Raw genomic sequence first — 21,893 nt, forward strand, 5'->3', positions numbered from 1 at the left:
ACCAAATGGCAAACTGAGGACAGGGACCCTCATCATCTCCTAACACCTCAGAAGCCTAACTGTCTCTAACCAGCTTCCTTCACACTGTTACTACATATCATTTCTACCCTAACTTACACACATAACCCTACCCATAACTATCCTTACAATCTATAACACACACAATCAGAATAACTAAAATTGCAAGAATCATAAAAAACATAACAGATGTTAACTACTACCTTACCTTAATGCATATGTCATATGACCTATATGGACCTCCTTCTTTCCTTCTTCCATTGTTCACTCTTCTGATCCTTTTTTTCTAACTTTCTTCCTTGGTTTCACTAACACTGCCCCTGGGATTGCTTCTGGCATACCTCTGAATCATCATAGATGCCCACCTTTCACATTTGTTGACCTCGTTCATAACTGTAGCTTCATATTTACAGGTGACATGGTTTCAGTCACTTCGTACGGACACTGATACCATGTCACAAACTTATTTGTCTTTGCTTTTGGAGTATACGAAGTTGACAACATTACCCAGTGACATACAGTGCCCTGAGGTAAAACCTCCTTATACTTCACTGCCTCCACTTGACTTTCCAATGCCTTGGTGTTTGCTTGCTGAACCTTCTTACAAACCTCTCTCTTGCAATGACAAAAAATCCCTTGGACAGTATGCTGAGGGTCTCACCAAGGCCTTACAGACAGATACTATCCCCCAGTCCTAGTCCACAAAGAGATTGTCCATGCAATTCCCCCTCATACCACAATTCTCCCACTATCCCCTGAGAACCAATCACAAAGCAGTGCCCCCTTCATCAGTCAGTACCATCCTGGAACGAAAAAATTTCATTATATATTGGCAGAATTTGTTTCTGAGTTTGTGTCATGTGAGAATTTTCTACGATAATTGAAGATTAGAGCTTCCCTTTTACTAACAATGTATTCTTTTTTATAGAGTTGTCAGCAGAGAATCACTTTTGTATTAATATTAACATGACTTGTATTCATACATAAAGATAAAACTCCTGTTTTGTACCCAGTATAAGAAATAAAATTATAAAATATATTGATTTGAGATGATAAAGTGGCTAAGACTCACTTTTACAAGGAATGGGCTCAAATATCCATCTGGCCATCCAGATTTACACTCATCAGCAAAAACATTATGCCCACCTCTTTAATAGCTTGTTTGTCCATCTTTGGAATGAAATACATCACTGATTCTGAACATCAAGCATCCAAAAGTTTGTTCATGGGTTTGTGGAGGTATGTGGGCATTAGATGTCTATGCACAGGTCATGCAATTCACATAAATAATGGGCCACTTGCTTGCATGTGTGATAGTGGCACCAGAAAGTGACCCAGGTGGGTTCCACTATATTTACAACAGATGAATTTGGTTGCTGGGACATCAACGTGAGTTCACTACTATGCTCCTCAAACCACTGTAGCACAGTTATGGCTCCAAGACAGTTATACTGCTGAAAGATCACATATCTGTTGGGGAAGACATCGAGAATGAAGGGATGCAGGTGGTTCACACACACACGCACACACACACACACACACATACACACACAAACTCTTTGATTACTACCACAGGTCCCATGCAAGTGCAGAACTATGTTTCCCATAGCATAATACTGCTCCCATCAGCCTGTGTAGGTGGCACGCTGCATGTTTTGAGCTGCTGTTCATTTCAATGATTATGATTTTGGAAATGACCATTGACGTAGTGTAGCAAAAATGTGATCCACCTGAAGAGCTGAAAAAATTTCATTGATTGATAGTTGAATCCTGATGGTCCTGTCCCCCCTGCAATTGTAATTCATGATGTCATTGAATCAGCATGTAAACATGTAGGGGTGGTCTGCTGCAGAGCTCCATCTATAATGAACAGTGTGCTCCAAAATACTTGTGGTACCCCAGCATTCTGCTCTTTTGGCAGAGATGCCACAGATCACCCTCTATCCTACTTTACAGAGCAAACAAGTCTCCAAACCCCATGTTCTCTGAATAGCAGTGGACATCCAACCACTTAGCACCTTTTAGTAGTTTCACTATCTTTCTGCCTCTTTCCATAGATGCTCACAAAAGTATGTAACATGACTAGCTATTGTAAAGGGAAGAAACACTTTATTCATTCACAAACACTTGACCATGGACACACAGATCAGGTCATATTTGTGTTGACAACTGAAATCATCTAGAGAGGAGAACACGGAGGTCCAGTTGCACACTATGTTCCACAGGTGGGGTTGTCTCTGAATTTCCACTGGCCACTAAGGTGACCACATGACAGGGAAAACTCATTGTTGGGCAGCATAATGGCTGCTCATTTCTCATGGCCGCTTTTTGCATCCAGTGCAAAATCCAGAAGGCTCATTTGAAGCAGAAAAGTTGGATGATTATACATGCGAGGATGCACCTTCAATATCCACATTAAATATGTAAGTTAAAAATAATTCCTGAACTGTAGAAGTTAGGCTGAAAAGTGGATTTTGCACAATTAAAATCAGTTTTTCTTACTAAATAAACAGAGAAACATTAAAAGTAGTGGCAATACAGTAAACTTAAAATACACAGGAAATTATTTAATGTATAATTTAAATTGTTTATAAGTATTTATACTTATAAATCTGAAAACAGAGCAAAGCCACAGAAATTATTATTTAGAAATTTTGGCAGATAAAAGAAAACTGATAACAGCATAACATTATTCAGGTATTTCTGTGTGGTTTGATGTATCATATGTGTATAAAAGATTAAAATTAAGAATTTCAGTTTTCATATTCAGTAGTGTAGCTGACTTCAGTGGTGCTCGACAAAGATTTTATGGGTGAACAGTGGCATTTATTTGGCGATTCTATGTTCAGACATTTCTCTAGGTGGTCAGGCTATCTTAGTCTATGTTTCAAGAAACTTTTATCTTGTGAGTGGTGAAATAGCTGCCAGTACATGTCTGCTAATTATTCAGAGTTCCTACTTTTGGACACAGAAATTTTTCAGCATCTAATTGACATTATTCAGGTTGCATGTGATATAAGCTGCACTCAGAAGGTTTCAATCTGTAGCCATCGTGAAATTTATAGTTTGAAATACTGTGGAACTTTAACAGTTTTTTAATGATAAGTCACGCAATTAATTGTGGTTTACTCAGTCAGCCACTGAAATTAATTTTTTGTGAACTGTAACTTTCCATTTTTCTGTGTCATTGTAAATGTACTCAAATTTGTGAAACTTTAAAAAATGTGAGAATCCATACCCAATTTTTGCATAGCACATCCTGCCTGCATTTATATTAAAAACTTTTGTGAATCACTGGCTACATTGCAACAAATGTGAGTTGGTGCCTCATTGATGAAACAGCCAAACTTGTATGTTCAACCACATTTATGGGGGCTCATTGAAGTGTTTGTTCTGTGTAATGTGTGTGTAAATCTTTTCATGCGGTAGCACCTGGAGGCTCCATGCTGATATAGAACTTGTAAACAGTTTTGAACTTTGATTTTTCTTGAAAGGATGAGAGGGATTGTATTTTATTCCATCATCACACCACATGCATGTTTGCATACAACCTGTATGGTCACAAGTACCACATGAACATTCAATCAACTTCACCATTTTCGAGATGCTCATTCACAGAGTCTGTGTAATAATAATCTACCCTTTGTCAAAGTCACTTATCTCAAGGAATTTCCCCATTTTCAGCTCGTAGCTTCACTAGAGTAATCCCTCAGTTGTGTCCGCTCTGCTTACCGCATCACATTGTGGGCTTAAAAAAAAAAAATTAATGGTGGCCCTCAACTACGTACCCTCAGTTAAAGTTTTGGCTGGTTTCATTGTCTATGGGCTGGGATACATAGTTACCGCATTACAAGCCAAATACTGCTGAGTCTACAGTATACAATAAGAATATACACATGAATCAAAAGTTTAAGGTTCCTGTCACTCGCAATTGCAAATTTTGAATGTAACATAGAAATTTATAAATGAAAGACTGCAATTAAATAAAATCTGCAGGTACTATTTTTAATGACTTTAAATGATGAGTATGATAGCAGAAGTATCTTTAAGAATGCCTTTTATTATTGCAAAACACTTATTGGTGTCGGTGGTCCAGCAATTAAATTAAATATAAGTTGGATAACAAGTAAATAATAGATTTCTACTTCACGTAATTAGTTATGCACAAGAACAAAGCTCGCGAGATATTCACTTCTAAACGCATACTGCATCTTCACTACAGAGCCATGGAAATCTCCCAAGTGCACAAGTCGGCACTATGAAATATTTCTATCTCCCGCGATCACGCGCAAACTGCTCAACACTCTCCAAGTATTTCCTGTGACTGTCCATCGCACTTTCCCATCCAGCACTCCCCCATGTCCTGTGTGGCCCGATGCTCCTCTCCCACTTCCACACAGTCTCTCCATTGACTTCGGCAGTTGCCTACCATAGTAATAAGCACTGTGATTGGCTAAAACGCTCCTGCCATGTCTCCAAGCCAACACACACTCACAAACGTATTGAAACACATACAAAATACTGGATTTACATTTAAATAACTTTCTAAAACACAGCAAATATTTGATCATTTTCTTTTTGAATAGTATACAGGGTGCATCAAAAAAATGTATACACACTTTGAAGCACCATAAAAAATTTATTTCCTGTTCTATAATGTCAAATTTCTGTAAATGGAAAGCTTAAAGTCCAATTGGAAAAATAAATGTACTTTGCAAATGTGATTAATGTTCAAACTGGTGGCCTTCAGCATCAATACATTTCTGAGTACAAGTCGCCACTGATTCCGTATATCGTATCAAAGTTTCAAATGAGATTTCTGCGCACACAGCCTGAATCTCATCCCAAAGTGTGTCTGGGTTACATGGTTTACATTTATACACCTCATCTTTTACTGTGCCCCATAAGAAGAAATCCAGCAGTGTGAGGTCTGGAGAGCGTGCAGGAAACTCGATTGGTACCCTGCGTCTATCCACTGGCCTGGCACATTGTGATCCAGGTATGCTCGTACGTCCCTATGATAGTGCGGCGGGGCGCCATATTCTTCGAAATAAAACTCATCATTACCATATAATGTATGAATGGCAGGGAATATGGAGTCAGTAAGCACTGTTAGGTGTGTTTCTCCAGTAACAGTACCTTCAAAGCGGAAAGGCCCAATGAGTCCCCTTGCAGACAAACCACACGACACATTTACACCAGGCAAATTCACAGCCTTTTCAACTGTAATGTGAGGATTACCTACTGCCCAGAACACATAATTGTGCCTATTGACAGTTCCATTGAATTTGAATTGGGCTTCATCCGACCAAATTATGCTACCCATAAATCCTGGTTCACGTATCACCATCTCCTGAACCCATTCACAAAATTCTAACCTTCGATCTGGATCGCCGCCACTTAGCTGTTGCACCAGCCTTGGAATGTACACACGAAACCTGCCTTTCTTCAGAATGCGTAGCACACTACTAGCACTTACATTACTGTCATGTACCGCTTGCCTTGAAGATTTTTGAGGTGAATGCTGAAACAGTTCCAAGACCACAGTTGTGGAATCATCACTTGTAGCTGTACGAGGTCACCCTGATCGTCCTTTAGGCACATCACACACTGTTCCATGAGTTTCAAATTTGTCTCGTAGATGTGTAATTGTTAACCTTGAAGGTGGTTCTGTATGATACTCACTTCTCCACTGTCTTCAAACCGCAGCTACATCCTCAAACTTCCAGTACCACTTAATTATCTGCTTCCGTGCTTCAAAGCTCAAACGCACGTCTGCCATGTTGCAATTACTTCCTTGCCACTGCTGCCACCTGTTGAAGAAACATAACTTTACTTTCTCACAGATATTTAACCTTTTGGAAAGGGAAATAAATTGTTTATGACAGTTCAAAGTGTGTATACATTTTTTTGGTGCACCATGTATATTGGATATAAACAAATACATAGAGGAATAAATATATTTATAAGTATGCTGCTACCAATTTTTCATGTAACTATGGAGTACTTATGGCCTGCTGCGATCAATAGTCATTGGCCACTTTGACCTCCAATAACTCACGTATTATTCAAGTTACATGCCTGTAATTCATACCAATCGACAAAATTGGATGAAGCATTTAGACTTTGGAATTTCATTTCTGGGTGTTACTTGTATAATTTACAGTCAGATACTAAACTTTAAACTAATAAAGATACTGAAAATATGATTACACTACCAGAATCGTGAAAATAATGATAAAGTACATGTTCTTTTTAAGGTATCATGACCCCCCTGGGTATTATTAATTTCTACATAATGTCTGCCATTACAGTTTCACAAAGTTCGCCATCTTTGGCACTCCCACCATACAAATCTCCTTCATCAACACAAAGCCCATTTCTTGACACAGTGTCAACATGGAATTCCTAGCCACACGGCCGCCTGGACCACACACTGGAGCTACCCCTCTTGCTCCAGCTAATGTTCGGCACCACACGGTTGCTGACAAGCCCTGGCTTGCCCAGCGGCCCATGCGGCCATGCCAACTCTGCACTTAAAATATTTTCAGGGCACCACAACTAGTCTGTTACCTCACAACATGCCCACAATGGCATCCAGTGTCGCGATGGGCAGTGGTCATAATGTTTTGGCTTATTAGTGTATGTTGTCTGTTGGTACTTTAAATTAATTTAGTAGAGTCCCGGGACATTCCCTTTGAAAAGGACATGACCCGGTCCATCTCCTATTTAAGCCTATCTTCCTGGCCAATGAGTTTCAAACCTTAATTTTCCTGATTTTTTTTCATCTTTCTGCAGAAAAATCATGTAAATAGATATGTATTTTTTAGTAGCAGATGAATTATTAAATTTATTGCACTTATATGTCAGTAATGATTTTAACTGATGGAGAAGTAGGAGTGGTCATATATTTGTTAAAAAAAAAAGGAAATGCTCTTGATCTGTACTGCACATAGGCTGGAGCATTTCAGTCACTGGAGGATAAAACTGTGCCTTATTTAACAAGTCTGTTTAACAAGTATCTGATGCAAGAAAAAAATCCATGGAAATTAGCCCATGTATTTGGTCATCTTTAAGAAAGAGAATAACAAGAGTCCCAACTGGCAAAGTCCTATTGGCCCACATGCCTTTTAAAAAATTTATCAGAAGTACAAGACAGCTTCTTAACATAGCTAAGAGAACTAAAGAGGAAGGGAGGGCAGCAGTGAAAATGAGTATAGATTCTGAATTGTGAAATCAACAGATTCCATTTAGTAAGTATTTAGCATTGCAAAAATGCAGCAGATACATACACCTTGGGAATAATAGTGGACATAACATGAGCATTTAACGTCACATAGGGCCCTTTTTGTTCTCATAGCTGTGTGACTTGTAGTGGCCTTATACTTTGCACAGAACTTTAAAGGACTCTTGTAGGAATAAGCAGACCAAAGTAATTTGCCCTGATAGTTACATTTCTTGGATATTATTGTGATGACTTAAACACCCTTGAGCTTCTACGTTCTGTTTGTGGTCTGCAACTACGTGTATTTTGTTGTGATCTCTGGTAGTTGACTGATCAGCTACCCACCACTCTATAATATTATTAAAGGCTTCTTTGCAGTAAGTATTAGAACAGTATTTTCATTAGGTTGTGCTTGGTTTTGATATATTGGTGGATTATTGTGCCTGTTTATGTTCATTAAATAGTATTAATTAATTGTGTCAACATGGTGCAGTCCTCTAGCATCAAAACAGTCATATTCCACAATGTAGAGCAAGTATAGGCATCCACTAACAAAACATTTTATTTTGCTTGATACCAGAATTTCAGTCTTCTTATGCTCTAAGTGTTCACTTATGTCATCCTTATATTGAAAATAAACGTTTTTATTGCCAATTCTGTAGATGCAACAATGATTTCCACATTGTGCATTTGAGTGTTGCAGCTTTATACAGCTTCAAAACCATCAGAGTCTGGTTAAACACAATTACGCTAGCCAAAGTGTCGTGATTTTCCAATATCACCCTTGTCATTTTTGGTGTATTTAAAGTTTCACTATTTCTAATAGGTAGTTTCTGCATTCATGCTGCAATGATCCACTTTCCATTACTAATCTGAGTAGTTCATTCATAGCCATAGCACTTGTCATGGATTTTAACTGTATTATAGACATCATTTGATTTGTATTACTAATTATTTCATTGCTGATGTTCTTTCCCTTCAAGACAGCTTGAGGGCTGTCATATGTTAAACATCCTTGACTTTGAACTAAAGCTGTGTACACCTTGTCCATACTGAATATAGCATTTTGTCTTTTCAATATTCTACACAGAAGATCATAAAGCTCTTTCTCATTCTGATGTTTGTTTATTCTGCTTAACTAAATCTGGTCTGCTACCTCTGGTACTGGAAATGAGATTCATCTAGCTTAGGATGAGTTCAATGTCTCAATGTAATAACAAAAATATTCATTTCCTCTATAGTTGTTATGCTCATATTACCTTCTTTTGGTGTACTTATGTTTACAAAACCTCATAAAATTGGCTACGGAGCACTCAAGACTTACCTTCAGGAGAATTTCAAAGCCACCTTCACTTGTACTGTCTTCTAGCTTTGTCATTAAATTAAAGTTGTATTCTCTTGTTATTCTATGAACATGAATGTCATGAAATATATTGTTTTGTTTTGGTTCAAACACCACCTCTTCTTTTATGAAGCATCTTCCATCCACTCTTCTGATCTTTATTTCCTCCTCTGATTCCAGTGTCTAGCAACTTGCTTTTCTACACTCCTTAAAAAAATCTATAGTGTCATGATCTGGCTTCAGTTTTTAAAATTCAACACAAAATCTTCCAGCTGCACCATCTTTCACTTCAATTTTTGTGAGTATTCTCTGTTTCTGTATGACACTTCTTTATCTATATCATTCCTCTTAAATGAAACATTTGCTTCCTTACATCTGATTTTACTTTGCAGTGATTGAAAGCTAGAAATTCTGACAATTCCATATGAATACATTTATCGCAGCATAATGTATATAAGAAAAAATCTTAATTTTTACACCATAAAGAGCACAATACATGACGATGGAACCAAATGCAGACAGTGTTTGCATCTAAACAGAAGAAACAAGTCAAAAACCCAAAATTAGTGTATTATACTATGAAATAAAACTGTACAATAGACTGTCATGAGAAATTAAAGATGCAAATGATCTCCACACTTTTAAAAAATGCTAAATAATAGCTACTACACTGTAAATGAATAATTAAAATAATTATAGACTGTAACTTAGTGTTCATGAATATTTTACTATATAACAGTTCATGATATGATTAGAAAAGTAGAACTAAGTATAGGAGCTGAAATACTGTAAGAGGAATGTTTATTTTAATAAGAAATATTTTGCAGACATTTGACAACATCCATACAATGTATATTGCTCTATGGATGAATAAATTAATTAATCAATCAATGCTTCTGCAGTTAACTAATACTATATTAACATTTTTATTCTCTGATCTACAATCATGAATGTTGTCCCTTTAATTAATGGTGCTGATATTCTTCTCTGTCTGAAATCAGAACATATCTGGTCAGGTCTATGGAGGAATTTTGCTATCCTGAAGATGGTGGTGGTGGGTAGTGTTTAACATCCCGCTATCCTGAAGACCCCACATGTTCATGTCGCATGTCACACATACTCTGATTTAAATTGAAGCAAAATGATCAACTGACATTTCAGTACCTCACCTGATTTTGAATTATCCAAGAGCTCCTTGCAATCTGCCTCAGTCTCTATTTCCACAATCAATGCAGCCTTTCAAGTTGTCATATGTTTTATTAAAATCCCCTGTTGTCTAGGATATGCTAGTTTTGCATCCCTAAATGAAGCCTGAAATTCAGTAGACAGCAAAGAGCATAACTCAGCCATATTTCTAGACCTCTCTAAAGCATGCGATGTCATCAGTCACAGCACCTTGCTTAAGAAACTTGAATCTGTAGGTATTAGGAGCTCAGTCTAGGAATGGATAAAATCATATCTCCAAAACAGAGAGCAATGAGTTGAGCTTGCCATCCAAGAAAGGAACAATATGAAGTTTTACTGCTCAAAAAACCAGACCATTAAGTATGGTGTACCACAAGAATCTATTCTAGGACCAATTCTGTTTCTACTCTCTGTAAATGACTTGCAACTGACCAAGTCCATGCCATAGTTACATAAAATTTGCAGATTTGTGATTTTTTAAGGTCGAGAGAAGAATTACTGCATGAGATTAAAATGTGTACCATCCACATTACAGATTAATTTTCTGTGAATAATTTACTAATAAACACAGAAAAAAGTTACAATGCACTTACACACAGTGCAAAATAAATGTCCACTAACACCAGACATAGAGTTGTTTAGCAGAACCCTTGAAAATGTAGACTCTACAAAATTTCTTCAAATATGGAACTAAGAAGATCTAAGATGGGTCCAATATGCAAAATACATTACAAATAATTGAATATCATTTGTTATACTATCAAAATTCTTTGTAGTTGCACATAAAAAGAGATATTAAAAATGTATACTTCGCTCAGGCAGAATCCTTACTGCAATATGGCTTATCTTTTGGGGACACATCTGCTAGCAAAAGTTGTTTTGCATGCCAAAAGAGAACTGTAAGAGCCATAGAAAATGCTGTCTCAAGAAGCTCATGTAAGCCCTTGTTTAAGAAACTTCCATTCCTTCCACTAGCATGTTTATGTATCTTACAAGTAATAATATTTGTTAGAAAAATCTTAGAAAATAGCAGCAATGTTGTATCAACTAACCAGAGTGTCCATCTGTATAGCACAAAGAGAAATCAGGATATACATGTTCAGCATGCATACACAACACTAAAACAGACTATACAATACACTTCCTAATAACATTAAAACAATAAAAGAGACTTCAAAATTTAAAATTGCTGTCCCTAATTATTTACTGCAATAGTGTCATTATAGTATAGATGACTATCTTGAAACATAATCATATATTGAATAAATGAAATGTTAATCAAAAGTTTATATCCAAAAAAACTGATTGAATTACTTGTGTTAAATATCATGTACGAAAGGTGAATTTTCAGTTGTGATAATATTAAGCCAAAATCAATGTAAATATTCCTGTATGATTTAAAAATATGTATTGTAAATCACAATGGCTTGCCCAATGTCACACTGTATACCTCATACAACAAATGACTAAAAGGACCAATAAAAAATGAAATGAAATGAAATTAGTCTGAAAATATCTCCCTCATTTTCCTTTGCATCCATGTTATCTCAAAATCTAACAATGTATTTCTTTGTTTCCATTAAATAATTATTTTCCTTCTACAACTCTATTACTTGACATTGAGACTTTTCAAGTTGAAATTACTTCATTTTTTATAATTTCCACTCCTATTAATAAATATTTTTTTCTTCCTTTCTGCTATTTATCCTATCTGGATACAGCTACTTAAGTACTTTACATTTGGTATCTACATAAATATTTCAAAATGTTATATAGGCAGAATTTCATTGGGATTCATTATTCAGGTTATTATTTTTAATGTGTTGATTCTTCCAAGATATGTAATTTTCTTGAAAGTGTTACTAATTCAAAGATATGAATAATTAAACTTTTTACCGTAGTAGGACTAAGCAAACACCATGTAAGCTAATACATATTTTTAGATTTAGTGACACTCACTCACTATAAAGACAGGAAATTCTTTGATACTCATTAACTTACAAGATAGTTAAGAGTAAAGCAGTTACATTTTCTATTGTAGATTTTGCCTGTATGCTTTTTAGATTCTGATATTTTCCATTATATTTTGTTGTCCTGATTTTTATGCACAAGGTGGCATTCTTGATTAATTAATTAAGCCATTAATTAAGATTTTTGCACAGTTTATCATAATTTTCAGTATGGTGCTTGTACTTATAAATATGGTACTCCCAATGTGGATTCATGAAATGTTTCCATAAACTCTTCTAAATTCCAGGAGCACCAAAGCAGTTTTTAATGATTATGTGTTTCTGAAATAACAATTTGTTTGTAGGCCAGTCTTTCAGTAGTTAGTCACCCAAAATTATCGGCCCTGGCTGAGTGAGTGAATCAACAACATCTATGTGAAGTATCTCCTGGCAATAACTCATGTATCACATATGTAACAAGTATGTGTAACATGTATGTGACAGTATGTCTCTGAGAAGGTACCATTTAACATCTCGGTTTGCACAATGACTTTTTTACCATTTGATTCTTTTATTGATGTGAATTTATTAAATACATTATCATGTGCAATTTTCTATTTATTATTCTACCAGTGTGTCATACCATTTTTGCGTTCATTGATTAGTGTGCCGTTGCACCAAGATGATGTTATTAATGTTATGTCTGGAAACAGTAGTGTGAACATCTCCAATTATATAAGATATGTGAATGTGAAATTTGACCTGGTCATTGCATAATTTGCACCTCTAATAAACTTGTAAAGAGCCACTTAACTGTAAAAACTGAGCAGAGTAAATCATTTTCACAGTTTTCAGCTATTTCACCATGATGTTGAACTTTGAGACTCTGAGAACTTAACATGATATGCAGATAGGAGATCATTCCATGTGGTACCATGGTCTTCATATCACATTGCAGAATCATTGCGAAAAAGGACTCATGAAATATTGAAATGACAGTGAAGGAACACACTGAGGTGAATGGTGGCAGTATAAATATGTCATAGGACACAAGTGAAACATCTATGTTTAGACAGCAATTAGAACATTTCAAGGAACATTAAAATCTTAATTGTGACACTGTATCAATGAATATGAGATGCAACCACACTGCAAGGTGCAGGGATAAATAGACTGACTGGACAGAGCAGCAATCAATAAGAAACCAGCCAGTTGGGAATCTAGACTGTAAACAATTCAACAAACTGATGTGGGAGTAATGAGAGGGAACATTAAGCAGATGAGAAAACTGACAGCAGTAGCAAAATACACTTAGACAATTTAAAGGCAAAGTTTAATTGTTGTGTGTGGATACCTTTTGCCCAAAATTTCATGGTATTTGTCTTTGTGCTCAATAAGGTTGAGTACTCTTACCTTGACTGAACCGAACAGAGAACAAAAAACAGTTTTGATTCCCTTAGTTAATATAATTAGTAATTATGTAACATGTTGTTAGGTATAACGGTGATACATGGCAAATCCATAAAAAAAATTGATAAGTGTATTATTTTGCTAATGTAAGACATTTTCTATATTCTTTTCATGTAATTTGTTGCCATTCATGAGTATAACCATGGACACTGTCAAGAGTGTCTGGAAATGTAGTCACTGCCAGGACATCTTGATAGTAACTAATATTTTTTTTGCATACAATGGTTCCATAAGCTTTTCTAAATTTCTAGAGCACCATATATTTTCTAAACAAATCTATGGTTAATACTTACAGTTTATCCTAAATAGCAAAATCTAACACAGCAGTTTTTCAAGGGATTATGTAGTTTCCAAAATGATAGTTTATTCATACTCCAGCCCCAGTCTAGCAAGTGAATGAGCAACAGCTATGTTCTGTATGCTCCCACTATTTACTCACATAATATCTATGTAACAAGTTTGTGTACTATCTATGTGATAATTCCATGTATCTGGAGAAGTATGTATCTGAACTGTTGCCACGCAACATCTGGATTTGTGCAGTGTTTGCTTTACCAGTTAATTCCTTAATTAATGTGACTCATTTAAATTGCTATTTTGTACACTGTTCTGTTTAATATTCTACCACTGTATCGTGTCATTGTTGTGTTCATTGATTAGTGTTCCCTGCACTTAGACACTGCTATTAAAATTTTATCTGCAGATAATATTGTGTATGTCTCTACCTGTGCAAGGCATGTGAAAGAGAAACTAGATCTGGTCATTGCATCATTAACAGTGCCAATAAATCTGGAAAGACCCATTTGACTATAAAAACTGAGTAGTTTACATCATTTGCATGATCTCTTAAAACAGCTTTCAGCTATTTCATCAAGACATCAAACTATGAGACTCTGAGGACTGGACAGTCTTACTTTTCAACCTAGAATGGAACATTGCCACGTCCAAAAGCTTTCTCTGTAATTCATTTACAGCTTGTGATTTCTTACAAGCACTAGATTATCGTCAACAAATTGTAACAGATCATAATTCAACCATATTCTTAGACAAATGAAAAACATTTAACTGAATTAAAATATTTATTGTAAACTTTATTTGTTCAGTTAATGTCACCACTACAGTGTTCAAAACTTCTAAGAAACTTTGTCATGCCTGTAGACTGTGACCTGCCTCTCAGCAATTACACCAAATGTAGTCATGGAGCATCAATTATCACACCAATAAAACAGGGAGCAGCTACCAGGAAGGCAGCTAGGTGGTATCTCTTCATGCAGTACTTCATGATGGTTGCTGGCAGTGGCTAAGAATGCAATGCACATCTGTGGATGTTTTCTCAAAAAAGTGACTCGCACTCACCTGGCTGGAAATCACTGACCTCTTCAGGGAAATTATGAATGACTACACTTCAAAATACTTAAGTAATGACACTACATATCTTACACTATATACTGACATAATGTTTTTGTTGTTGTGGTTTTCAGTCCTGAGACTGGCTTGATGCAGCTCTCCATGCTACTCTATCCTGTGCAAGCTTCTTCATCTCCCAGTACCTACTGCAACCTACATCCTTCTGAATCTGCTTAGTGTATTCATCTCTTCGTCTCCCTCTACGATTTTTACCCTCCACGCTGCCCTTCAATACTAAATTGCCGATCCCTTCATGCCTCAGAACATATCCTACCAACCGATCCCTTCTTCTGGTCAACTTGTGCCACAAACTTCTCTTCTCCCCAATCCTATTCAACACTTTCTCATTAGTTATGTGATCTACCCATCTAATCTTCAGCATTCTTCTGTAGCACCACATTTTGAAAGCTTCTATTCTCTTCTTGTCCAAACTGTTTATCGTTCATGTTTCACTTCCATACATGGTTACACTCCATACAAATACTTTCAGAAATGACTTCCTGACACTTAAGTCTATACTCGATGTTAACAAATTCTTCAGAAACGCTTTCCTTGCCATTGCCAGTCTACATTTTATATCCTCTCTACTTCAACCATCATCAGTTAATTTGCTCCCCAAATAGCAAAACTCCTTTACTACTGTAAGTGTCTCATTTCCTAATCTAATGCCCTCAGCATCACCCGACTTAATTCGACTACATTACATTATCCTCGTTTTGCTTTTGTTGATGTTCATCTTATATCCTCCTTTCAAGACCCTATGCATTCTGTTCAACTGCTCTTCCAAGTCCTTTGCTGTCTCTGACAGAATTACAATGTCATCGGCGAACCTCAAAGTTTTTTTTTCTTCTCCATTGATTTTAATACCTACTCCGAATTTTTCTTTTGTTTCCTTCACTGCTTGCTCAATATACAGATTGAATAACATCGTGGAGAGACGACAACCCTGCCTCACTCCTTTCCCAACCACTGCTTCCCTTTCATGCCCCTCGACTCTTATAACTGCCATCTAGTTTCTGTACAAATTGTAAATAGCCTTTCGCTCCCTGTATTTTACCCCTGCCACCTTCAGAATTTCAAAGAAAGTATTCCAGTCAACATTGTCAAAAGCTTTCTCTAAGTCTACAAATTTTCCATTTGTCTGTAAAGAATTCGCGTTAGTATTTTGCAGCTGTGACTTATTAAACTGATAGTTCGGTAATTTTCACATCTGTCAACACCTGCTTTCTTTGTGATTGGAATTATTATATCCTTCTTGAAGTCTGAGGGTATTTCACCTGTCTCATACATCTCGCTCACCAGATGGTAGAGTTTTGTCAGGACTGGCTCTCCCAAGGCCGGCAGTAGTTCCAATGGAATGTTGTCTACTCTGGGGGCCTTGTTTCGACTCAGGTCTTTCAGTGCTCTGACAAACTTTTCACACAGTATCGTATCTGCCAATTCATCTACACCCTCTTCCATTTCCATAATATTGTCCTCAAGTACATTGCCCTTGCATAGACCCTCTACATACTCCTTCCACCTTTCTGCTTTCCCTTCTTTGCTTAGAACTGGGTTTCCATCTGAGCTCTTGATATTCATACAAGTAGCTCTCTTTTCTCCAAGGGTCTCTTTAATTTTCCTGTAGGCAATATCTATCTTACCCCTAGTGATATATGTCTCTACATCCTTACATTTGTCCTCTAGCCATCCCTGCTTAGCCATTTTGCACTTCCTGTCGATCTCATTTTTGACACATTTGTATTCTTTTTTGCCTGCTTCATTTACTGCATTTTTATATTTTCTCCTTTCATCAATTAAATTCAAAATTTCTTCTGTTACCCAAGGATTTCTACTAGCCCTCATCTTTTTACCTACTTGATCCTCTGCTGCCTTCACTACTTCATCCCTCAAAGCTACCCATTCTTCTTCTACTGTATTTCTTTCCCCAATTCCCGTCAACTGTTACCTTATGCTCTCCCAGAAACTCTGTGCAACCTCTGGTTCTTTCAGTTTAGCCAGGTCCCATCTCCTTAAATTCCCAGCTTTTTGCAGTTTCTTCAGTTTTAATCTACAGTTCATAACCAATAGATTGTGGTCAGAGTCCACATCTGCCCCTGGAAATGTTTTACAATTTAAAATCTGGTTCCTAAATCTCTGTCTTACCATTATATAATCTATCTGAAACCTGTCAGTATCTCCCGGCTTCTTCCATGTATACAGCCTTCTTTTATGGTTCTTGCACCAAGTGTTAGCTATGATTAAGTTGTGCTCTGTGCAAAATTCTACCAGGCGGCTTCCTCTTTCATTTCTTAGCCCCAATCCATAATCACCTACTATGTTTCCTTCTCTCCCTTTTCCTACTACCGAATTCCAGTCACCCACGACTATTAAATTTTCATCACTCTTCACTATCTGAATAATTTCTTTTATTTCATCATACATTTCTTCAATTTCTTCATCATCTGCAGAGCTAGTTGGCATATAAACTTGTACTACTGTAGTAGGTGTGGACTTCGTATCTATCTTGACCACAATAATGCGTTCACTATGCTGTTTGTAGTAGCTTACCCACACTCCTATTTTTTTTTATTGATTATTAAACCTACTCCTGCATTACCCCTATTTGATTTTGTGTTTATAACCCTGTAGTCACCTGACCAGAAGTCTTGTTCCTCCTGCCACCGAACTTCACTAATTCCAACTATATCTAACATGAACCTATCCATTTCCCTTTTTAAATTTTCTAACCTACCTGCCCGATTAAGGGATCTGACATTCCACGCTCCGATCCGTAGAACACCAGTTTTCTTTCTCCTGATAGCGACATCGTCTTGAGTAGTCCCCACCCGGAGATCCGAATGGGGGACTATTTTACCTCCGGAATATTTTACCCAAGAGGACGCCATCATCATTTAATCATACAGTAAAGCTGCATGCCCTCGGGAAAAATTACGGCCGTAGTTTCCCCTTGCTTTCAGCTATTCGCAGTACCAGCACAGCCAGGCCGTTTTGGTTATTGTTACAAGGCCAGATCAGTCAATCATCCAGACTGTTGCCCTTGCAACTACTGAAAAGGCTGCTGCCCCTCTTCAGGAACCATGTGTTTGTCTGGCCTCTCAACAGATACCCCTGCGTTGTGGTTGCACCTATGGTACGGCTATCTGTATTGCTGAGGCACGCAAGCCTCCCCACCAACGGCAAGGTCCATGGTTCACCATGCTCACCTTTGCAATCTATGAATGTAAATACTAACAGCCAATTACAACTTACTTCTCACAAAAATGATACCTAACACAGAGCCAAGTTATACCACAACAGGTAAAAGAGGTATCCTAAAATAAGGTCTATATATGTGTCCACTGTTCAGGAACCCAAAGTTTTTGTTACTTGCCAGCAACAAGACTAAGCTAGTGCAGACTCAGCACAGGGAGAAATCTGGAACCACCTCCCAACATTCGCAGTATTCACTGATGGACAAGAAAGGATCACATACAGGTCCTCTTACAGGCATTTAAGGAAAACAAACCAGCAGTACAGTATACTTCTCATTTGTCTACAAGAATTAAGTTTTATAAGCTCCTTTGTGAATTGAGCTCTAAGTAGATTGTTAGTCTGCCACAGACATAAGTGTCTAGTATGTTTTCCATTCACTAGTCTGAAAAAATGCATGTGGTATTGGCTAGAGAGGACATTTTTACAACATCATAAAAGACCAATCATTCATACAGTGCTTGGACAGCTTTAACTGGTGTTTCTACATAGTAAGGAAAGTTTTGACACAATGTAAATAATTTAGGAGTAAAGGAGACCACTCACCAGTCAGTAGAAACATTGAGTCATTGACACCAGCACACAAAAGAGAATTCAAAACTTTACTAGCTTCCAGAAGAAATCCTTTGAAGAATTCAAGTACACATACACATATGCAGAGAGAGACAGACAGACGGAGACAGAGAACACCTGTCACCTGTGCATTCACATCATCCTGGCTAGACAAACAATGCTGGGATTACAGTTTGGCAGGTGGTAGGTAAGGGGAAATGATGCACGAAGCAGGAGGGAGGGTTGCATATGGGTTGGAGGGAGACAGCAGGTATGCAGGCTAGGAATATTAGAGAGAGGATTGGGGTGTGTGTGGGGTAGACATGTGACACGTGGATACTGGAGCCTGTGAGCTGTGACATATAATGAACATGGAGTGCGAGGTGCTGGCAGGATAGAGGAAGGAGAAACTTTTGGGTAGAGGGTGTGGGGACAGCAGGGACAGTTTCCCCTTCCTCTGTTTAGTCACTCTCTCCCAATCCATACCCCCCTGTTATCTTCATAGTGCACCGTACCTCATTGGGTCCAGTACCTGTGTGTCACATGCCTAGCCTGTGCAACTGCTGGTGCTCTCTCCCTTATTCCTAGCCTGCAAAGCTGCTGCCTCCCTCCAAGCTGCTAGCTACCCATCCTCAACTCCTCCTCCCACTTCCCACCACCTTCTCCCTCTGCCTGCCCCATGCAACACAACCTCCATCTAAGTCCATCTATCCCTCTGCTGAACCCCAGTCCTGTCACTGTGAGCCCAGCCAGCATAATGTGGATGCATGTGTAGATGAGTGTGTGTGTGTGTGTGTGTGTGTGTGTGTGTGTGTGTGTGTGTGTGTGTGTGTGTGTGTGTGTGCGTGTGCGCGTGTATTTGTACTGTAGCTCAAGTTTTCTTTCACTTTATTGTGTTCTTGTTGGGAACTTAGTGCTTCTGCTATTTGGTGAGTGGTTTCCTTCATTTGTAAATTATGTAACTGGTGTTTTAAATTCTATTTTGAAAATCCAGCCTGTGTAGATTCCTACAATCATTAATATATGATGTTGTTTTGCATTATGCACCAGATGTAGAGGATTACTACTAACAGATACATATTTGGATGAGGTTCTATTGACAATTAAAGCACACACAGTATCAAAACCAGTTGAATTTTAATTTTTAAAGCAATACAGGCTAGGGTAGTGCAGGGTTGACCACAAAAGCTAGGTAAGATACACATTAGCCATTTTGCTCATCATCAAACTCAACGCAGCCAGGGTCACAGATCAAATGTGATTTGTATTTAATTTCATTTTCTAAATCCATTAAGTTGTATCCTGCTACTAGTGCATGTGGGTGGACATACACTGAGTATAGTGTCACCATGCATGAGAATTTAAATCAACCACCAACTATATCAGCATGTACTGGCCACTAGTGGCCGCCTGTAGGAAGCGTGCAAACAGCATGGTCTCCGCCATTCTGTATACCAGTGACATGCACCTATATACATGCAGAGCACCACTGACTCAGTATCACTACATTCATTTAGTTTGTACTACTCACAGCAGTTGTTCTGTGAATCACTTATGTTGCACCTTCTACATGATATTTTTGTCATGTTACTTGTGGAGTTACGAGAGTCTCATTTCCAATATTGTTCAGAAGTTTATGAATCAAGCCATATTTGTGTTAGTTGGATTAGTTTCATGTCTTAATTGGTTACTACATGATCGGCAAAAAGTTTGGAATGGTTTCTGCATCTGCAGTCTTTTAAGTGTGGCTTCATCAGGTTTAGTCACTATGAACACCATGCTACTGACCCTGATTGAACAGCTCACTTCAGCAGTGACCACATTGTCAGCTTCCATTGACAGACAGGGTACTGTCCATATGATGATTCAGCCGAGGATATTGAAGCTTCCAAAAAATGACTCATACAGCATTTTTTGTCTTTCGGTGTGACAGACTAAAATCTGTGTAAAGCCTTATTCCTCTCGTGAATTCCACCTAAGGTATATCAGTTACTGTTTCCGTTTACCCCTTTACAAGAACCAGCGGCTCTTATTTTTATTACATCTGCAGTTTATGATCCAACTACCTTCACAAACGAATGCATGTCATAGCAGTGCAAGCTGAATTCTACTGATGCAACAAGAAACCAAACCAGTCATGCATGGCCGGAGCAGCCCAACTTAATGGCCTTAGCTGTAAGTGTCAATTTATTTCTGAGGATTACATACTGAATTGGGTCTTTCACTAGATTTTCTTCACATATAATGCTAATGGTTCGCATTGCACCTTGCTGGTGGTTTTATGATGTTTATTGGTTAATCTCCAGGATGCCTTAACTGTATCAGCTGAATGCCATATTGCATCATTGTTAATCTGTTTCCTCAGGTGCCTTGATTGCACTTCCCCTTAAATATATGTAGCTTTGTTTCTTTATATAAATGGTTGAGATCATGTATATTCCATCTTAAAATTAATTAGCCTAGGTGGAAGTTTTGATTTACTGTTACTTTGACTATGACAGTTTGTTAGTATCCTGGTTATTCCTTTGAAAGAGCAGCAGTAAATGAAATTTTTCAATATGGTTCTATGAAATTCATTCCATTTGCTCTCTGACACTTCATTTTGGTAAATAGTGTCCCATTTCTCCTCTTCTTGTTTAGTTTTGAAGTTGCTAATGTTAGTCCAACTCAGAATACACTTCGGACTTATTTTAGTTGCTTTTGGTACAGAAAAAATTAAATACACTAACAATACTGATCAGAGTAATGAAAATCAACACTTCAGCAGTTATTATTATCTTTTACATTTTGTTGACTATTGCATAATCTATTTTATTGGAGCTTGACTCTGTTACTCTAGTGTCAGAGCTTAGGCCAACTATATTTGTGAGATTATATGAATTTAATTTATCTGTTTGTTTTGTATAGGTTATATTACAGAAGATTGTGTCAATATTTACGTGTCCAACTATACTAAGGACAGTGGAGACTGTTGACTTAATTAACCTGTTAAGTCTATCAAGATAGAATAACACATCAGTATTTGGTGGGCAGTGCATTGCAGTAACTTTATTTTTAACTAATCCACTTGAATGAATGTTTACGTAGACCACAACACCAGCCATTTCAATTGTTCTTTCTTTAGTGTATTGTTCAACAAATGAGATTCTTTCAAATGTAAGATGCTCAGTAAGAAATACTGCCGCCTCATTCCCTTTGTGTTCTTCTTCTTCTTCTGTGGCACTACAGTCCAGGATGAACCTTGACCTTCCCAGCGAGCTTCCACCATCTATCACGGTTACATGGTACCCTCCTCCAGTTTCTGCATCCCAGCTTCCGTAGGTCTTCTTCCACTCCATCCAACCATCTTGCTCGAGGTCGATCTTGCCCTCTTTGTCCTCCTGGATTACCAAAGAGAATCTTCTTTATCACCTCAGACTCCTCCATTCTAGCCACATGACCTGCCCATCTTATACTTCCTGTCATATGATTTTTGTTACAGGAGCATTGTCAT

General features: G+C 37.5%; 1 long non-coding RNA gene across 2 annotated transcripts in view; it reads right to left on the reverse strand.

The window, feature by feature from the left end:
• Positions 1 to 207: 207 nt before the first annotated feature.
• Positions 208 to 21,893, reverse strand: part of LOC126365764 (uncharacterized) — a 109,734-nt gene continuing 88,048 nt past the window's right edge. The window contains exons 2-3 of one of the 2 annotated variants that reach the window (XR_007566257.1): positions 5,704 to 5,831; positions 208 to 821 (exon numbers count right to left, since the gene is read on the reverse strand). This is a non-coding gene — a long non-coding RNA (uncharacterized LOC126365764). Of the gene's footprint in view, positions 822 to 5,512; positions 5,832 to 21,893 lie in introns of both variants that reach the window. The other variant, XR_007566258.1, reaches the window with a different exon arrangement.

This window comes from Schistocerca gregaria, chromosome 1, assembly GCF_023897955.1.
Source record: "Schistocerca gregaria isolate iqSchGreg1 chromosome 1, iqSchGreg1.2, whole genome shotgun sequence".
In the NCBI taxonomy this organism is placed as follows: Eukaryota; Metazoa; Arthropoda; class Insecta; order Orthoptera; family Acrididae; genus Schistocerca; species Schistocerca gregaria.